The 17307-nt window shown below is 40.0% G+C and overlaps 1 protein-coding gene across 2 annotated transcripts in view; it reads right to left on the reverse strand.

Moving 5' to 3' along the window:
- Positions 1-16992, reverse strand: part of LOC128744050 (uncharacterized) — an 82169-nt gene extending 65177 nt beyond the window's left edge. Inside the window, exon 1 of one of the 2 annotated variants that reach the window (XM_053840803.1) lies at positions 15689-16992. The gene's annotated coding sequence lies outside the window, so the exon portion shown is untranslated. Of the gene's footprint in view, positions 1-15058 lie in introns of both variants that reach the window. The other variant, XM_053840802.1, reaches the window with a different exon arrangement.
- Positions 16993-17307: the final 315 nt, after the last annotated feature.

Raw genomic sequence — 17307 nt, forward strand, 5'->3', positions numbered from 1 at the left:
CCACGAATAATATCCGGTTTTTCCTTCGGGAAAATGAATTATCTGCATTGTAGAGCTGTACAAAGTTAACTTGCTTCAGGTGTAGTACATAGAGTTTGAAAATATTAGCAATTGACTACATAAGTACGGATTGAACCTAATTATTGTGTGAAAAATTTTAATCATACTGTTAGGTGGATTTAAAAAGACAGTGTTTAGAAAACGAATGAAATTTCACTTATTTAAGTTAAATGACACTAAAAACATTAATACTTGTGAAAGTAATACAAGTGTTCGATGTCTGAGACTGAAATATTCGGGCTTGAATATCAACCATGAAATTTTTACTCGAAAATAATTAAATTGTCATGCTATTAAACCATTTATGGGAGTAGAATAAAGATGTTTTCGAACATTTTTCTTCGAAGAAAGTTTCAGCATAGCTTAAGTGTTCGAAGTTTGAATCAGAACGGTAATTTCATTATTCATTTTTGCAAGAAAAAAACACGTTTGATCTCAAAAGGCATTCTCGCCAGTTTTTTCGGTGGATCGCAGCAAACTGTGACCGCGAGTGGTCGAAATATATTTTTTCGCGTCATGAATTTTTCACTCCGAAAATTCTTAAATAAATGGCAATTGCATTGCAATGTGATTAGCGTTAAACGGATAAGTTTTAAGTGAGTGAGTGATCGGCTTGCCTTTTGGACGCGAGGCTCGGATTTTTGTTTGGAGCTGGGAGGAGTTTGCAGAAGGATTGCTTAGGAGTTTGCAATGCTGCGGAAATTATCACGGAAAAATACTGCAGCTCAAGATGCAAGGGATGAAACTAATTGTCTGAAGACATAATTTATTACATGAATTCCTATCAACAAGTATGTGAACGACGCATTTGGAGGCCAGCTTAGAAGCTTTATTTGTATGGAGAGCAGCTTTCATTTGGATTACGCAAGATAAGTGAACTCATTTAGTACTTATATTGTACTCCTTGAACGATAGGTATAAAAAATTAGAGAGTAATATTCGATTACCTTCCCATTTGAATGTTTTTGCACTTCTGCAGACGTTGACGGGTCGAATGGGAGTTTATTTTCTATGCTACTCCTGCAGAGAAGAACTCTTAAAGCCCAGACACAATTCATACGGATTTTACTACGTTGCACAGTGGTCCAATCAGCGAAATACGTGATCGTTTGATATAGAGCCGAAACGTGAAGTTTTTCGCATATAGTGTCTTTAGGAACTTTTATTGGTATAACAAGCCCCTTCTTGTGAGAGAAATCTTTGGGTGATTAATTCGCTTAAAAGTGAGATACGAAATTTATTTTCTCGTATATTCGAGATATAGGTCTAGTACTTTCGGCAAAGTTGTAGTAAATATCAATGCAAACAACTTTGTCAAAGACACCATACTTGTATCTCTTCATGGAAATCGCCTATGAAGCGTTATTCGTGGTCAAACCCTTCAAAACAGTTTTTAGACCCTCACTTATTCTGGTCAACTTTTACGTGCTCATAGTGTTCTAGAAAGTTGTTTATTTTACTAAAATCAACGTTTTTGTAGAACATTATACGCGATTTTCTGCAGTTTCGGAGATTTTGAGCATTTTTGATGAAAAATAGTACTACTTTGAGCTTAAATATTTCCCAACGTGGCAAATGGTGGCAGATCAAATAACTCCTACTTAAAAGTACAATAAAACATCTTTAAAAGCGAGTGTCAATTGTCTGTATCTGTTTGTATCCTCAAAAGTTATAGTTGTTTTAAAAATGCATCTCAGTCATGTTTATAGGACAATTTAAATGTACTTCGGATGCAATAAACGCCATTTTGTTTACGTTGACAATCTTTTTCTAACAAATTGAGTTACCAGCAATTTTTTCGTCTATTTTCGAGTCGAAAATGAATGTAGACTTAAAATTATTTGACGCAATTAATAAGAGAAAAGCTTCCAAATAACTAACTTCTTAAGTCTATTTGGTTCAATACCTTCGATTAGTGTCTTTTCTAAAGATCACACTCATAATGGGTTGGTACCGAATGGCCGAAACACAAATGGTCGAATCACGAATGGCCGAAATCCAAATGGCCGAATTTCAACTACAGTCAAAGAAGGCCGAATTTTCTCGGAATAACTAAATAACTATTTAATTGGAAAACACGAATTGACAAGCAGTTAACAATTAACATTATTCAAACAAAAACTAAAATAGGCAACGTTGTACTTTTAAGTACGAGTTGTTTCATCTGCCACCATTTGCCAGCTTGGAAAATATTTAAGCTCAAGTAATACTATTTTTCATCAAAAAAGCTCAAAATCTCAGAAATTTCAGAAAATCACGTATAATAATATTCTAATAAAATGTTGATTTTAGCAAGATAAACAACTTCTTAGAACACTATAAACACGTAAAAGTTGACCAGAATAAGTCAGGGTTTAAAAACTGTTTTGAAAGGTTTGCCAACAAATAACGCTTCATAGATAATTTCCATGCAGAGATCCAAGTATAGTGTCTTTGACAAAGTTGTTTTCATTGATATTTACTATAACTTCGTCGAAAGTACCAAACCTGTATCTCGAATGTACGAGAAAATAAATTTCGTATCTCACTTTTAAGGGAATTAATCACCCAAAGATTTCTCTCACAAGAAAGGGCTTGTTATACCAAGAAATGTTCCTAAAGACACTATATGCGAAAAACTTCACGTTTTGGCGCAATATCACACGATCACGTATTTCGCTGATTGGACCACTGTGCGTTGCGGCAATTTGACAGCTTTCTCATGGGTTTTCTGTCAAATATCCACAACGTAGTAAAATCCGTATGCATTGTGTCTGGGCCTTTACTCGGTTAGTTTGCGCGGATAATTTTTTTGGCCTAATGAGATTAATCTATTTTTAGAGAGCGAAATAAGGCGCTATAACCTTGGCCTATTGTAGCCTGACTTTGGTTAACGCCATAAGTTCATTCCCGAGGGTCCGGAGTATCACTTAACCTTTATTAGCAAAGATACTCCCAACGAAACAAATTTACAGTTAATCAGAAACGGTTGGTACGATACGTACCCGTTTCTTCTTCCCCTGTTGATTTTTTATTGCATGTATTGCATGTTTGTAAATGCATCTATGTATAAATAACTTATTCACACAAGATATTGGTGAAAGTTTGAACCACAGCAGGCTGTAACTTTAAGATGCTATAATAAATAAAAAGCAAAGTAAAGTCTAGGCCTTACATTACGTTTTCGAAACTTGACCTTCTGTCTTTATAGACTTTACAACCAGCTGTTAGAGATTCGAACATACGACGACAGGGTTGTTAGACCAGCGTCGTACCTCGAGGTCAACTGGAAGGCTATACCAAGGAGGCCCACCAAGGATTAAATTTTACCATACTTCAAAATATTTGAATATTTTTTTAAAACAAGTTCATGGAAACAAGCTTAGTTAGCTCTCAGAACTCATGGTTTGCTATCAATGATTTATTTTGGTTGTTAAGATCGACTGAGGTATGTTGTATTGTGGATTTTCGGCTTTACAGTCAGTTTTATATCGAAAACGGCTTTTTTATACTGCCTGACGTTTCGGCCTTTGGTTTTACCTTTTTTCAAAGGAAATGTGGTTACGTTTTCTTATCTAGTCGTTGATTACTTGTAAAAGTCGTTGATTGCCAACGAACGGAAGTTCAAATTTCAACGGCTCTAAATGCATTAATATGGTCCTAAAATAATGTACACACCTAAACCTTTTGACCGTAGTGCACAACTCCTTTGAAAAAGGCCAAAACCAAAGGCCGAAACGTCAGGCAGTAAAAAAAAGCCGTTTTCGATATAAAGCTGACTGTAAAACCGAAAATCCACAATATGTTTTATTTTGATACAGCCAAAGTTTCATCTATTGTAGAGTTAAGTTTAAAACGATCGATCAAAAATTTACTTTGTTGGTGTTTTTATGGAGTTGGAGATCAAAAATTGCTCTTTGTGAATGTCATGGTTGCTACAAATGAACCTTTCACGCATCCGAACAAAACTCATGGACTACTACTGCGTTACCATAGTTACAGTTGCTGCGCCTTCGCGCCACCGAAAAAAAAGTAAGACATTTGCCCTAGTTACCATTTTCCCCTAATCGGAGCAAAACCTTATTTCCACCACTACTCTCTGGTCGTCGTCCATTCTAGTAAACCAAACGACCTAGAACTTGCCGAGAATAGAGATAGATCAGTGCATCAGTGCGGTTACTAATGCATTTCATCTACGGTGCACCACTGGGGCCCGGTGGTGCCGCGACCAGCTGCAGTGCAAAGAAGGCGATAACGATTTCCCAGCAGCCGGCCGTCGCGTCGCGTCGCGTCGGCCTTCCGCTCGCTCCTCCTACTTCTACCGTCCACCATTGATGATGATATTTTAGTTTTAGTTGTTGCTTTTTATTATTACCCCCTTTAGGTTACGTCACGTGGAAGTTGTTGTTCTACTAGGAAAAGCAGAAAAAAAACAATTGCCCACCAATCAGCTAGTTAGTCTCAGTGCATCATCGCATCCGAGTCTCGCGGAAAAATGGCGATTAGTACCTCGGTCAGTAGTGTTTGCTGTTGTATGCCGTGCGGTTTATTATTGAGCACTCGCATGCAATTGCTGCTTACTCACTGTAGGGAGTGTGTGTGGTAGCGAGCGATGGCGGCGCGGGGCACTGGCGACAGCGGTTGCGGCTTTTCAATGCCCTGCTCAATTCGCCATCATCGCCGATTGCTGTGATGGTTGGGAAGCATAGCAGCCACTACAACAGCAGAAGCTACCGCCACACAGTGGGGCAGATTGATCCGGCGCTCGGACAAAACCTCATAACTTCTTTCATATGCTTCGTAAAGCTTTCTTGTCTTCAGCAACATTGTTTGTTATAAAATTGCGCATCTTTCTGTAAATTTTAAGTAGTTGCATTTTTATTCCTATAGATGGCGTTGAGATCTAACTTTTTAAATAATGACTTTAGAAATATTGTGTCTTCAGAAAAGTTGTTTGTCCTGTAAAGTTACGTAAAGTTACTGAACATACCAAAATTGTAGAACTTACGGGAATCAAGTTATAAATATTTTAAATACTCAAACACATTTTTTTAAGTAGTCGAAATTGGTAGTCTGACGACCTCCTATACAAATTATCACAATCTGTATATCAAGAGTAATTTAGTATTATTATTCTGGTATAGGGTAAATCAACCATTTGTGGACCTTTCTATACATTATTTTGAACTCGTTGCGCTACCCAACCAATGGTACTTACAAAATTAGTAACTTTCGAATAAGCCTAAATATATCAATTTCTGATGCAAATCTATATTTTACAGATTTTTTAAAACAGATTGGAATGTCCATTTTCCTTTTATGGACCCTTGCGGTTTACAATAGAATAACGACCGGGTCCATTATAGGCATTTTAGTGTATTTTGCATGGAGAGAGTCCGGTAATGGCGACATTTTTTGCATTGTATATAATGGACCCACTTGTTGAAAACGTCAATTTTAAAGCATTAATAATGAAATGCAGCTAAAATTTTATCAACTCAAATGTGTGTTATGTTTAGTACGTTCTGTTTCATGTTATATATCCTCAGAAATAAGAAGTATAAGCTAATAAATACCGAAATTTTATCTGAGTGTCCATTACAGGTAGAAGGTTTACTATATAGGTTAACTTACCCTACTATCTGCTTTAGTGCATTCATGTAAATTTTTTAATTCATTAGTTTGGCCATACGCAGCAAAAGGATATGAGTGGCGAGATAGGCTGTCATCGGCCTCAGCCAAATCCTGGCAGAAGGCACAAAAAATAACGAGTAACTGACAGAGTATAGCAATCTGTTTATCCTGCAAACACGTATCAACATGTTCGACTCTAAATAAACAAAATGGAGGCTAGTTGAATCGAGCTGAAAGTCCAATCGAACATATTCTACTGCCAACTTGACTTGAAGCAGAGCTAATTGGGAAAAAGCTGTTAAGTAGTCGCCTTTACAATGTCCTGAATTCCCCTTATCGGCTCCGATGTATCTCATAACGATAAAAATGCTATGTCTTACATACACAAGCATGACTATTTAACGTACAGCAGGAATGAACTTCGCACTGGCGCGCGCATTTACTAATTTGTAGCCTAAAATGCCGGAAAACATGCATTCGGAAAACTTAAATATCTCCGAACATCGCAACTAGTAGCAGCTAATTTTTTGCTTATTACTAGTTAACACCCTGAATGTTGATTTTATGGTAGTGTCAGAGCGGAAATCTGTGGAAATCTTTTTTTACACACTATTGAAAATTGACAAAAATAACAAATATTTTGTTCTAAAACACTTCCTCAGAACAAAGCCTACTAGTAAAAAATCTGTCTTAATATCACCTAAACTATTAGTTTATAATCCCTTTAATGTGAATTGTCCTTTAAAAGTATAGAATTTTTAGCAGCATGGTAGCCAGATACTAAAAGATTAAATGATATTTATTTTTTCATTTTCCAAATTTTTTTTACACTGTGTTTCACCTTCTTTAATGCCTATTGAAAAACTACTTATTAAAACAATTTATGTATATTTCTTATAGATTATGTGTCTACTATGCGTAGAATATTAAGTTTGATAGAATATCTCAAATAAAAATTTTGAGGTTTTGTCCGAGCTTTTTCGGGTTCTGCCCCATAGTGCGCCACAAGTTCTAATAGCCCAAGAGAGGCAGGCGAGCCGATAGCGATGAAGCGCTTTGCTGCAGCAGAAACACGTGCGATCGTTACCTTCACTTGCCATTGCGCGCTTCTTTTTTCCCTCCGCCGGTTCAGCTGCTTCCCTGTCCGCGAAGCTGCTGCGGTGTAGAACTTGCCTCGAGCAACCTTTCAGCAGCGGTGTGTGAGTGCTTCGCTTCTAGTGCCCAACGAGCTTAGTATACTACTCGCTATATTCTATTCTCTCGGGCCCATCTTGCCGTCGTCGTCGTTCGAATCGACAGCGGAATCAGCTTTTGTTTTTGCGGTGCAATTCTGCTGTTGCGAGGTGGACTTTTTCGCACTGCCGAAGCGCACTTTCAGAAACTTCCTACGCGCGTCACGTTTGATCTGGCTGAGACGATCTGGTTACGCGTTCCGTTTGCCGGGCTGCTGCCGTGCTACTACGTGTAAGCTCGATGGAAGATCCCTATCGGTCGGGTTTCTATTCAATTACTGGCGATGAAATGAGATGAGATCGCTTTCGTTACTTGTTTGCAGCACTAAGCTTATGCAATCACGTTAAAAATCTGTAAACTTTACTAAGTTTGCAGCCGAAAGATAAAATTCCAAACATCTATCTACACTTTGCAGTTCAAAATAGGTAATAAAAGATTATTGCCTGAAATCCAGTTAATTTTGTTTTCTTCATATGACATCTATTTCTAAATACTTGGGGTTTTAACAACCACTGCGTCATTTAAAAAAAAAATTTCCGGCCAGCACGCTCGCGACCGCAGGTTGCTTCGATTTCTTGGAGTGAATATCGTTCCATCAATTATTAGATTTTTGAGAGCGCAGTAGGTGTAGCAAACTTTTTATTGAAGTTTTTTGAAAAATACGAACTGCACACTAATACAGCGAGCACATTCCAGCGTTACGGGACACAATTAGCACCCATTGTTACCGTGTGAGTCGCCTCCTGTTTAACCAGTTTTTTTTGGCAAATACCTTGTAAAATAATAAACAATTATTGGTCAATTGGAATTCCAGGGATTTAATGAAACAGGAACCGATCTGCCTAGTAGGGATAGTGTCCCGTAACGCTGGAATGGGTCAGTTAGGCATTTTGAAAATTATAGCAAAATTTGAGAGGAAAGGGGAACTTTAAATTTAATGAATTTATTAACGAAGACAATTAGAAGATCTACAGTGAATAATTTTTCAAGAAAATTGCAACGGACATTTTAAATTTAAATTTAAATCGGACATTACTTATATTGAAAGTTTATGAATCAATCATCTTAGAGCAAATATTTTTATTAAAATGCAAAACCGATTTCAAAGAAATTCTGGAAAAATAATTAAACACTAAAATCAGTGTTGATTTTCAATATAAATTGTGCACTTAAAAGATCCATAAAATAGAAAATGTTCATCGGCGAGAAAAAACGGCGAGAACAAATTACAAGAAAATGTAATTAGAAAGTTTGTGTAGGAATTTGAAATGAATCGGTTTAACCATTTTCTGAGGAATCCTGTTCATCGATTGTATAAACACGGTTTTGAGAACAACGCGTTGAAAGTTCCGCGGTCCTTCTTCAATCGCTCTGACACGTCGCTACAAACACTCTTGTAAATTCGTAAATATTTGATGTATCGGCATATTTGTCCAAATTTCATTCAGATTAGTTCGATTCTAACCGAAAATCATCCAAATCCAATTCAAATCAGTCCAAGTTCTGTCCAAATCCGACCAAATTAGTTAAAATTAAAAATCAAAATTGATTTAAATTCGATTCAAATTAGTCCGAATCCAACCCAAGTCAGTGCAAATGAAATCCAAATTTGTCCAAAACCAATTTAATCCGATCAAATAAATTCGAATCCGACAAAAAACTCAAATCTAATCATTAATCCTAAATTAATCCAAATCTGATACAAATCAGTCCAAATTCAATCCACATTTGTCCAAATCCGACCAAAATCATCCAAATCAAATTGAAATTGGTCCAAAGCTACTGCAGTTCAGTGAAAAACCTATCCAGTTTTGTCCAAATCCAGCACAAATGATGTGAATGAATGTGAAGTGATGGTGGAAAACTCTAGTGAAAAGTTGGAAAATTATGTTCCGTCACAGAGAAATTTTTTAAATATTTTTTTCTTGTTTGTCAAATCTTTGAATGATAAAATTTTCATGATAGCATTTCTTGTTGTTCCTGAGTCATAGCCGAAACACATTCGGGGTTTTCTGAATATTTACCGAATTTAAAAATTCATTTCTAATAAACCAAAACGCAAACATTTTCTGTTTAAAATGTAAGTACCATTTCTTAGCATATTCACAAACGGATTACCGATGGATCTAAAGCTAGTTCGTCTTTTACTGCTGCTGAAAATAAAATGTAAAGGCGAAAGAGGGAAAAACTGGATAAACGAAATAGAAAAAAAGGTAAATCGTGACAGAAAAGAAGAAAACTGTTATAAAGATGAAGACCCAAAAAAATCGGGACGCAATTGAAGGGAAATCGAAACGTAGAAATAAAAAAGTGGATATAAGAAAGCGGGAGGAGAAGAGGGGCAAGAATATAGGGGTAAACCTGACAAAAACTGAATCAACAGGATAGAAAAAGAGTAAAAAGTGGCATGAAACACTGAAAAAAATTGGAGGAAAAATGCAACGTAAAAAGAGAATAAGTTATCTTCTGTTAAATGGGAGAAAAAAAGGGAAAATGAGGCAAAACTGAGGAGACTGGAAAGTAGAAGAGAGAACGGTAGAGAAAAAAGAGAAATGAGAGTAAAGAAGGAAAAATGATAAACAAAAAGCGAAAAACAAGGAAGAAAATTTGGACAAACTGGACAGAAAAGGAGAAAAAGTAAAAAGAAAAAAAAACAGGATGAAAAAAAGGAAAATAAAAGAAGAAAACAGCAGCGGGAAATTAAAAAACGAGAACTGTAAAAGATGAAAATGAAAATAAAAAATAAAAACGGAAAACAAATGGAAAAAACGAAAAACAAAACAAAAGGAGCAAAAGTTGGACATGATAACAGGAAGAGCGAAACAGAGGAATGCAAAAAAATGGAAAAGGAATTAACGGAACAGAACCCAAGCTGTAAAAATGACTATAATGTAACACAAAAAAGGAAGAAAATGGAATAAAAAAGGAAAAACGCAGCAAAAGAAGCATACTGGACAGAAAAACAGAAAGAACGGGCGAGAAAAGAAGAAAAATGAGTGAAACGATGAAAAACCGGCATAGAAAATGAACACGAAAATGGTGACAAATTGGACAGAAAAGGCAAAAATGGGATAAAAAAGGTGGAAAAGAATAGGAGAAAATACGGGAGCAGGAAAATTAAGAAACGAGAACAGAAAAAAAGCAACAATTGGAGAGAAAAAAAGGAAATGGAAGACAAACGGGATAAAGGACAAAAAAGGAGGAAAAGCAGGAGATAATAAGAGGAATTATGGAACGGACGCAAATAAAAAAAAATAGAAAAGGAATTAACGGAACAGAGAAGCAGAAAACCACAGAAAAGACTCAAAAGGGTAAACATAAAAAAAAAGAAATTTGTTAGAAAGGTGAGAAAACGAAGGAAAGAAAAAGTTGGCCAGTTATTAGACTTGAAGTTAAGTGGGTGGTTATTACATAAAGCTCGAGTCATTTAATATTTAGACTCGCTATTTGTTTTACTTCAGCACTCCTAGTGGTCAGATCCTAGAGGAGAATAACTGCCAAAGTATCGGAGTTCGGAGATGCCGAAAGGGCCCGCAAACCTAAACCCGCGTACGGACAGAAGGAAAAGAGAAACACCTGGAAAAGCAGAGGAGCAAAAAAACGCGAACAACTATTGACAATCAAAGGACAAGAATACACACGACGGATACTGTTGACAACCATAGGACAAATGATAATAAGAAACAAAACGGAATCAGCCAGATAGTAGAGCAGGCCTCGGCGAAAGAAGAGTAGAGGCAATGCTCTAGTTGTCGAAGTGAACGCAAACATTTCGAACCCAGCGATGCTACGAAAAGTCCGAGAAGCCCCGAAGCTGAAGGAGTTGAGTGAAGAAGTGATGAGGACAAGACGGACCTAAAACGGAGAAATGCTCTTTGAGCTGCAAAAGAACTCGTCGGTCAAGAGCGCAGCCTTTAAGGAGCTTGTTGCCAAGGGGCTAGGGACAGCACCCTCCCAAGAAACCGTAATCGAGTGCAGGGATCTGGAGGAGATCACGACAGAACTGGAGCTTAGAGGTGCGTTGATAACACAGTGTTCGGGTACCAGTAGCGAAACTATAAATGTCCGGATAGATCCAAATCGTGTCGGAAAGGCGGCTAAAATGTCCATTTTGTAAGCAACTGCGCGAAGCCGCGAACATGAAACGGATGAGGATCTGGGCCAATAATTTCCTAATCCAAAACGGAAAAGCATCGCCAAGGCTTCGAAAGAGCTGAAGACTATTCCATCTTTTAATCAGTCTTAAGGCCGTCCAAGCGCTTTTGTAGCAGGTTTAATTAACGAAGGAAGTAAAAAAAGTTCTAATTGGCTCATTTTGGCCTGAGTACGGCGAAAGTCAGAGAGAAGAAATTCTACGCCCCGAAGGGCATGTAAAGTAGCATTAAAGTTGATTTGATTGAGGATGTTTGAAGAATCCAAGGGGGGCTCCGTAGCCGCAAGGTTATCGAGTCTGCTTTGACAAGCGAGTGGTCGTGGGTCGAATCTTAGTAGAATCAAGCCATTCGATGTCGTGACTTTAGCGTGGGTTTATTCTCAGGCCCCTCCATTTACCCTTCCTTCATGCTGAATTCTATATTTACCCTCTGACGCCTCTTGACAGTGCAAATGTCTCTCCTATAGTTAAGTGTACTGGTCAGAGGTACGAACGAGTCCTCGTCAGGGACGGCTATAATATGGGATATTACTGGCAGCGAGGAATATGTGGGTAAAGCAGATCAAGCTTTGAAGGAAGGGTAAACCCCAATATACACAAGCACGCATAATAAACTTAATAAGCAATATCGCTCATTCAATAGCGATTATAGCTAAAAGAAATGCAGTGCAGGTCATACAGCAAACCACCCGGGCGATATTACAATAGATCAACTATACTGGTCGCAGTAATGAGTCCACACATGGAAAAAAAACAATCCAATTCGTCCACTAAAACTTTCATGATGAACAAAAGTCTATCAATTTTTCTCCTATTGTCGAGAGTTTCAATTGTTTGTGAGTTGAGTAGATTGTAGCGGTTTTGTATGCGGCGGAAGCACTGAAGCCAGGTAGAAATCACAAACACTTGGGTGCAACCGTATACTTGTACTGCTTCCGATCTGGAGGATCAAATTCCAGTGTAAGGACTCACAACTACAGCAACATAGAGAACTCAGGACACGTAAGCAATATGGATCTTTCAAACCTTTAAAATACGAATCTTTAATCTCCCAAACCCCCTACATGCCAAATTTGGTTCCATTTGCTTGATTAGCCCTCGAGTTTTGAATTTCATTTGTATAGGAGCCCCCCCCCTCTTACGCCCTCCATTTTGCGGTCATTTTATCTATCCAACTATCCAATCAATCTATGAAGTGGTCGACGAATTTGTTTACCTTGGTACGTTAGTGTCATGTGACAACGATGTGAGCCGGGAAGTAAAAAGGCGGATAGCGGCTGCCAACAGGGCCTTCTACGGATTACGTAGCCAGCTGAGGTCCCGTAGCCTACAACTCCGTACAAAACTCGCGCTCTATAAGACGCTAATTCTCCCGGTGGTACTCTACGGCCACGAAGCGTGGACGTTGAAAGAGAGCGACCGACGAGCTCTTGGCGTTTTCGAGCGTAAGATCCTGCGATCAATTCTTGGCGGCATATTAGACGAAGGAGTGTGGCGCAGGCGCATGAATCATGAAATATACCAAGTGTACAAAGATGCGGATATTGTGAAGCGACTCAAATACGGCAGGCTACAGTGGGCTGGCCACGTAGCAAGAATGCCGGATGAGAGACCAGCGAAAACAATATTTAGCAAAGAACCCGACAGAGGCCGACGACTTCGAGGCAGACCCCGTACCCGTTGGATGAGCGCTGTTGACGAGGATGCTAGAACAGCGGGTGTTAGGGGCGACTGGAGAGTGGCAGCCCAAGACCGAGTAATGTGGAGACGGCTCCTGAATTCGGCATTGATTCGATAAGCGGATTGTCGCCGAAAAAGTAGAGTAAGTAAGTATCTATCCAACGACATATAAATGGTTCAGTTTCGTTCAGTAGTTTAGTGGTTATTACCATTTGAAATCTTTCATTCAAACGTTACACTTCTATTCTCGTTTTCACAAAGTGCTACCCAGTCCCAATATAGTAATAGCGGTCCGAGGTTGCTTCCTTGTGGAACGCCAGAATGGTTACAAAAGGCGACGATTAACGAGGTATGATTTTAACCAGTTTACAAAATTTGGAGCCGCACCCATATGGTCTATCTCGGCTAAAAGCAGGTTCTGACCCATATGGTCGAAGGCAACTTCTAGAGCAGTGTATACTGTATCGATTTGAGCACCATTTTCAATGTTTCGTATACAGTATGATGTAAATTCCAAATATCATACATATGGTTGGTGTTAAATTAGACCGGACCAAGTTGCAAAATTTTCAAAAGTGAGTTAATGTTAGCAAACGATCAAGCATGTTCTTAGCAACAATTTACTCTAATCAGACTACATAAATGTTGCCAGAACAGCCAAAAGTCTTCTATGTATAACATCTTAGAGCTATATTATGCAATATAAGAACTCAAAGAACTAATACAAAGATTAAACATCTTCGCAAACACTGGTCAATGAAATGTATCCGCAGTTTTCTGAATTCTGAACAGACATTTATATTTTCCGGATCGTAAGATTTGGGCTCAACAAGTTTTCATATAATTATTGTGATATTTCCAAAATTTGCTATGAAACAAACTACAAACGACACGGTTTTGTAAAGAAGAGATTGGATTTGGCCGCCATGTTGGATTTTATCAAAACATCGCCGTTTTCGCCATGATTCTCCCAGCCAATTTTAATTTCAAGACCACCATCGGAAAGCCGAGACAAAATGCTATGAGGAACATTCTTCAAATTACATGTGTAGTGGCATTAAATAAACGAAACAATTAATTATCTGTATCAAGGTTTACAACGCTCATATAATGGAATGTCTTGCTACAGAAAATTAATTGTTTTATTTAGTTAATGCCGTTGCACATCAAACTTAATGGTGGTTTTAAAATGAAAATCGGTTGGGGGCATGGTGAAAACGACGATTTTTTGATAAAATCCAATATGGCCGCCAAAATTTTTTTTAGTCCATTTGAAAGTCCTGTTCTTCTTTACAGAACCAGGCCATTTGTTAGTTGTTTCGTGGTCTTGCAAGGTTTGCTCAAAAATCAACTTTTTTTTAATTGTTAGGCCCCTTGGCGAACGAGGGGTCCACTATTTCGAGGTACCAAAAGTGTAATTCTTATTTTTTAACCATTTTCAACCAATTAGGTGCAGAAGTTTCAACATTTGAACATCTCGTGTCAGTAGTGGCCCCGTTTCAGCGAGAATTACTCACGGAGAGAAAAAATATAGAGGACTTCTAACTTTTGTCATAGTGGCAGTTTCGCCCTATTTAGAGGCTCAAATTTATTATAAACAGTAAACAACGATGAAGGACACTCATGCTGTGTTTGATAGATATTCTGCCTAGTTTTAAATGAAAGTTGGTATGAAAGAGTTAAATCTAGATCCAGCTTGTTCCATGCAAGATCACCGAAAGCGTTTTTTCCTTTCTTCAACCAATCCTGTTTGCTAGTCAATTTCTAATCTACCATCAGCGAATGACCACGCTACTAAAGAGAGTTTGAGAAAGCAGGAGGGAGCATGTTGTAAGTAGTACACATCATCATCATCATCATCATCATCACCATCACCATCCTCGCCTTCCATTTCGTACACAACGAGTTTCTTTGTTCACTGATAAAGAGCTGCTAGTTTAGGCCCAGTGCAGGCAGGTCACGGGTGTTAGATGTTAGCGACGACTTAGAACCATAGTTTAGACGACGACCGACGGCGGCGACGGCGATGGCATCGATGGAACCGCCAGCACGTCCGCTGGCAACGGTTCGATTCGATCCACCGCCGATCGTCACCGTCGTCGTTGGTAAGTCGCTTCTTCTGCGTCCTCTACATCACATACAAGAAAAAAAAAGAAATACAAGCATGCAGTTCTAGTCTACTTATACATTTCCATACATGTGCAATAAGTACACATTCATCAGTCACTCTGGTTGGTCGGTCACTGTGAATGTCGGCGAATGTGTGCGCGCGCGCTCGGCCGAGATGGTATCATAATAATAAATTCAAATTTAACTTACAATGACAATTCATTCCAGCATTTGTTCTTCGTCTGGTGTCACAGTTCTTGCTAGTTATTTCTTAGCGCTGCGCGATGACCGCCGCTCGGGCCGGGCTCGGGGGGAAAAGAGCGACGACACCGACCGCCGCGACGGGCAGAGGAAGAAGAGAGATGGCCTTAAATGTGCTGATGGAGACGCTGCTGCTATCGCGTTTCGAAGCAGTTGAAGCAATAATAATAACAGGGCCATACACCACTCGATTCCTTTGCTGCTTCGTGCCAGCGGTTGCTGATAACATAGTCGCTGAGATAATCAAACAAAATACGCTGGCTGCCTGCCTGGTTGGCTGGCTTGGCTGGCTGTACGGGCCAACAGGCCAGCAAGATACACACTTAAGCAGTAACAAAACAGCAGGCAAATCAGTTGGGGTGTCTGTCTCTCTAATGCAATAATGAATGGTCACAACAAATGTACATTTATAATATATATATGTATTAGCTGAACAGCAGCAACGGGCAACAGCAGTAGCTCAAGAGAAACATATACACACAGCAAGCAGAAGAGTGTTTTTGAAGTTAGTACATTCTAAAAATAGCGCACAAAACCAACCAACACACAAAACACACGCTTATGGGTTCGAAAACTCACATCGCCATCGGATCGGATGCGCAAACCGACGAGCTGAAGGAGGAGGACGACGACGACAAAGGGGCCAGATGTTGAGTGGTATGGTCCTTAATTTTTTTCTTCTTTTTCTTCAAAGAATTGGAATAATTGTGCCCGTCTTTCACTCTTTCGCTCCTTACTTTGGCTCGGAACTGAACTCCGCCGAACACGGTTTGCTCTGCTTTGCTCTTCTTTTTCCCTTCGTCGTTTTTTCTTCTTCTTTGCTTCACCGGAATCACCGAAAGTCGCGTAGCTTTGCTTTTCGCCGTGAGCAGAACCACTGCACTGGGTTCGACCTAACAACTGGGGCCCCGAAAAATTCCAATTGACCGCCGCTTCGTCACATGTGTGCGCGCGTGATAGTCACGCCCTTTTCGTTGCTGAGCGTTGCGTTCACCACCGAACCGAACTGCGCGCTTCACTGAACAATATCAAGATTCTTCTTCAGCGCGCGGGAATGTGTTTTCAATCAACTCGTCACACTGGCGTCAATTCATCCGCAAACACACTTACTCCAACAACCATCAGTACCGCAGTCGAGAGTAATTGGATCGTTACAGAGAATTAACAGCGAAAAAAAAATCACTCGAAACCTGGAACGATAGCACTGTTGAACTTTGGAAAAACTCTTCACCGTCGCTGTTGCCACCGACCGACGATCACACTGAATGAAGTCACATTCATGCGAACCCTTCTTGATACGGGTGCCGCCGCCTTCGTGCCGAGGGGGAACGCGCAGCACTCGGCGGGTCGGTTGGGTCGGTGGGTGGGTGGTGGATGGTTGAAACACGCGCGCGGATATCCCCTAACTACACTTTGAGGCCACCAGCAAATTGGCTGCGCTCGGTAACACTATACCCAGTAACACACTTCTGCGCACGGAAAGTCTCAGCACGTTCACATTAGTCAGCGTTCTAACACGAAATGCCTGGTTTCCGCCGAAGCATCTAGTATTAAGCCCTACAACTTAGAGAAGAGATGCCGCAGCCGCAGCCGCCGCACGGCGCGCATTTTCATCCCGCGCGCTTGAGAAGAAAAAAAAAACACATCACCATATGAGCCGCAACAGCAGTAACAGCAGCAGCGCAACAGTGGCAGCCAACTAGCAGCCAACCAGATCACAATGTCAGAACGGCGAACGGTTCCACGACTAAGAAGAAAACCCTATAGTACTAACCCCGAACACTTGTGCGACCGGAGAGAAGCGATCGAACTACCAACAACAACCCGGGGGGAAATCAGCACCGATACTGGCTGGATTTTGGGGTGGCCGAGCGGGCGCACAATGATGATCATAGTAACCGGCGCACGGGTGCGCGCCGCACACACACGCAAACCTGCTGGCTATGCTATGCTGCTATACGTCCGATAGATAGTCGGATTCCCTTCTCAGTGCGACACTGACTGACTGACTGCTGCTGCTGCTGCAGCCTGCTGCTACTAGTAGTAGGCCGAACGAACGAATCTGCTGACACCGTCTAAACCCGAACCCTCAGAGCAAAGCCAAACCAACCGTCATCGCATGCTACAAAAACCGATCATCACGGTGCGGCGGAGCGGCGGCACGGTCTACCACCATCACCACCACCACCACCAGCAGC

Source organism: Sabethes cyaneus, chromosome 3 (assembly GCF_943734655.1).
Source record: "Sabethes cyaneus chromosome 3, idSabCyanKW18_F2, whole genome shotgun sequence".
Classification (NCBI taxonomy): domain Eukaryota; kingdom Metazoa; phylum Arthropoda; class Insecta; order Diptera; family Culicidae; genus Sabethes; species Sabethes cyaneus.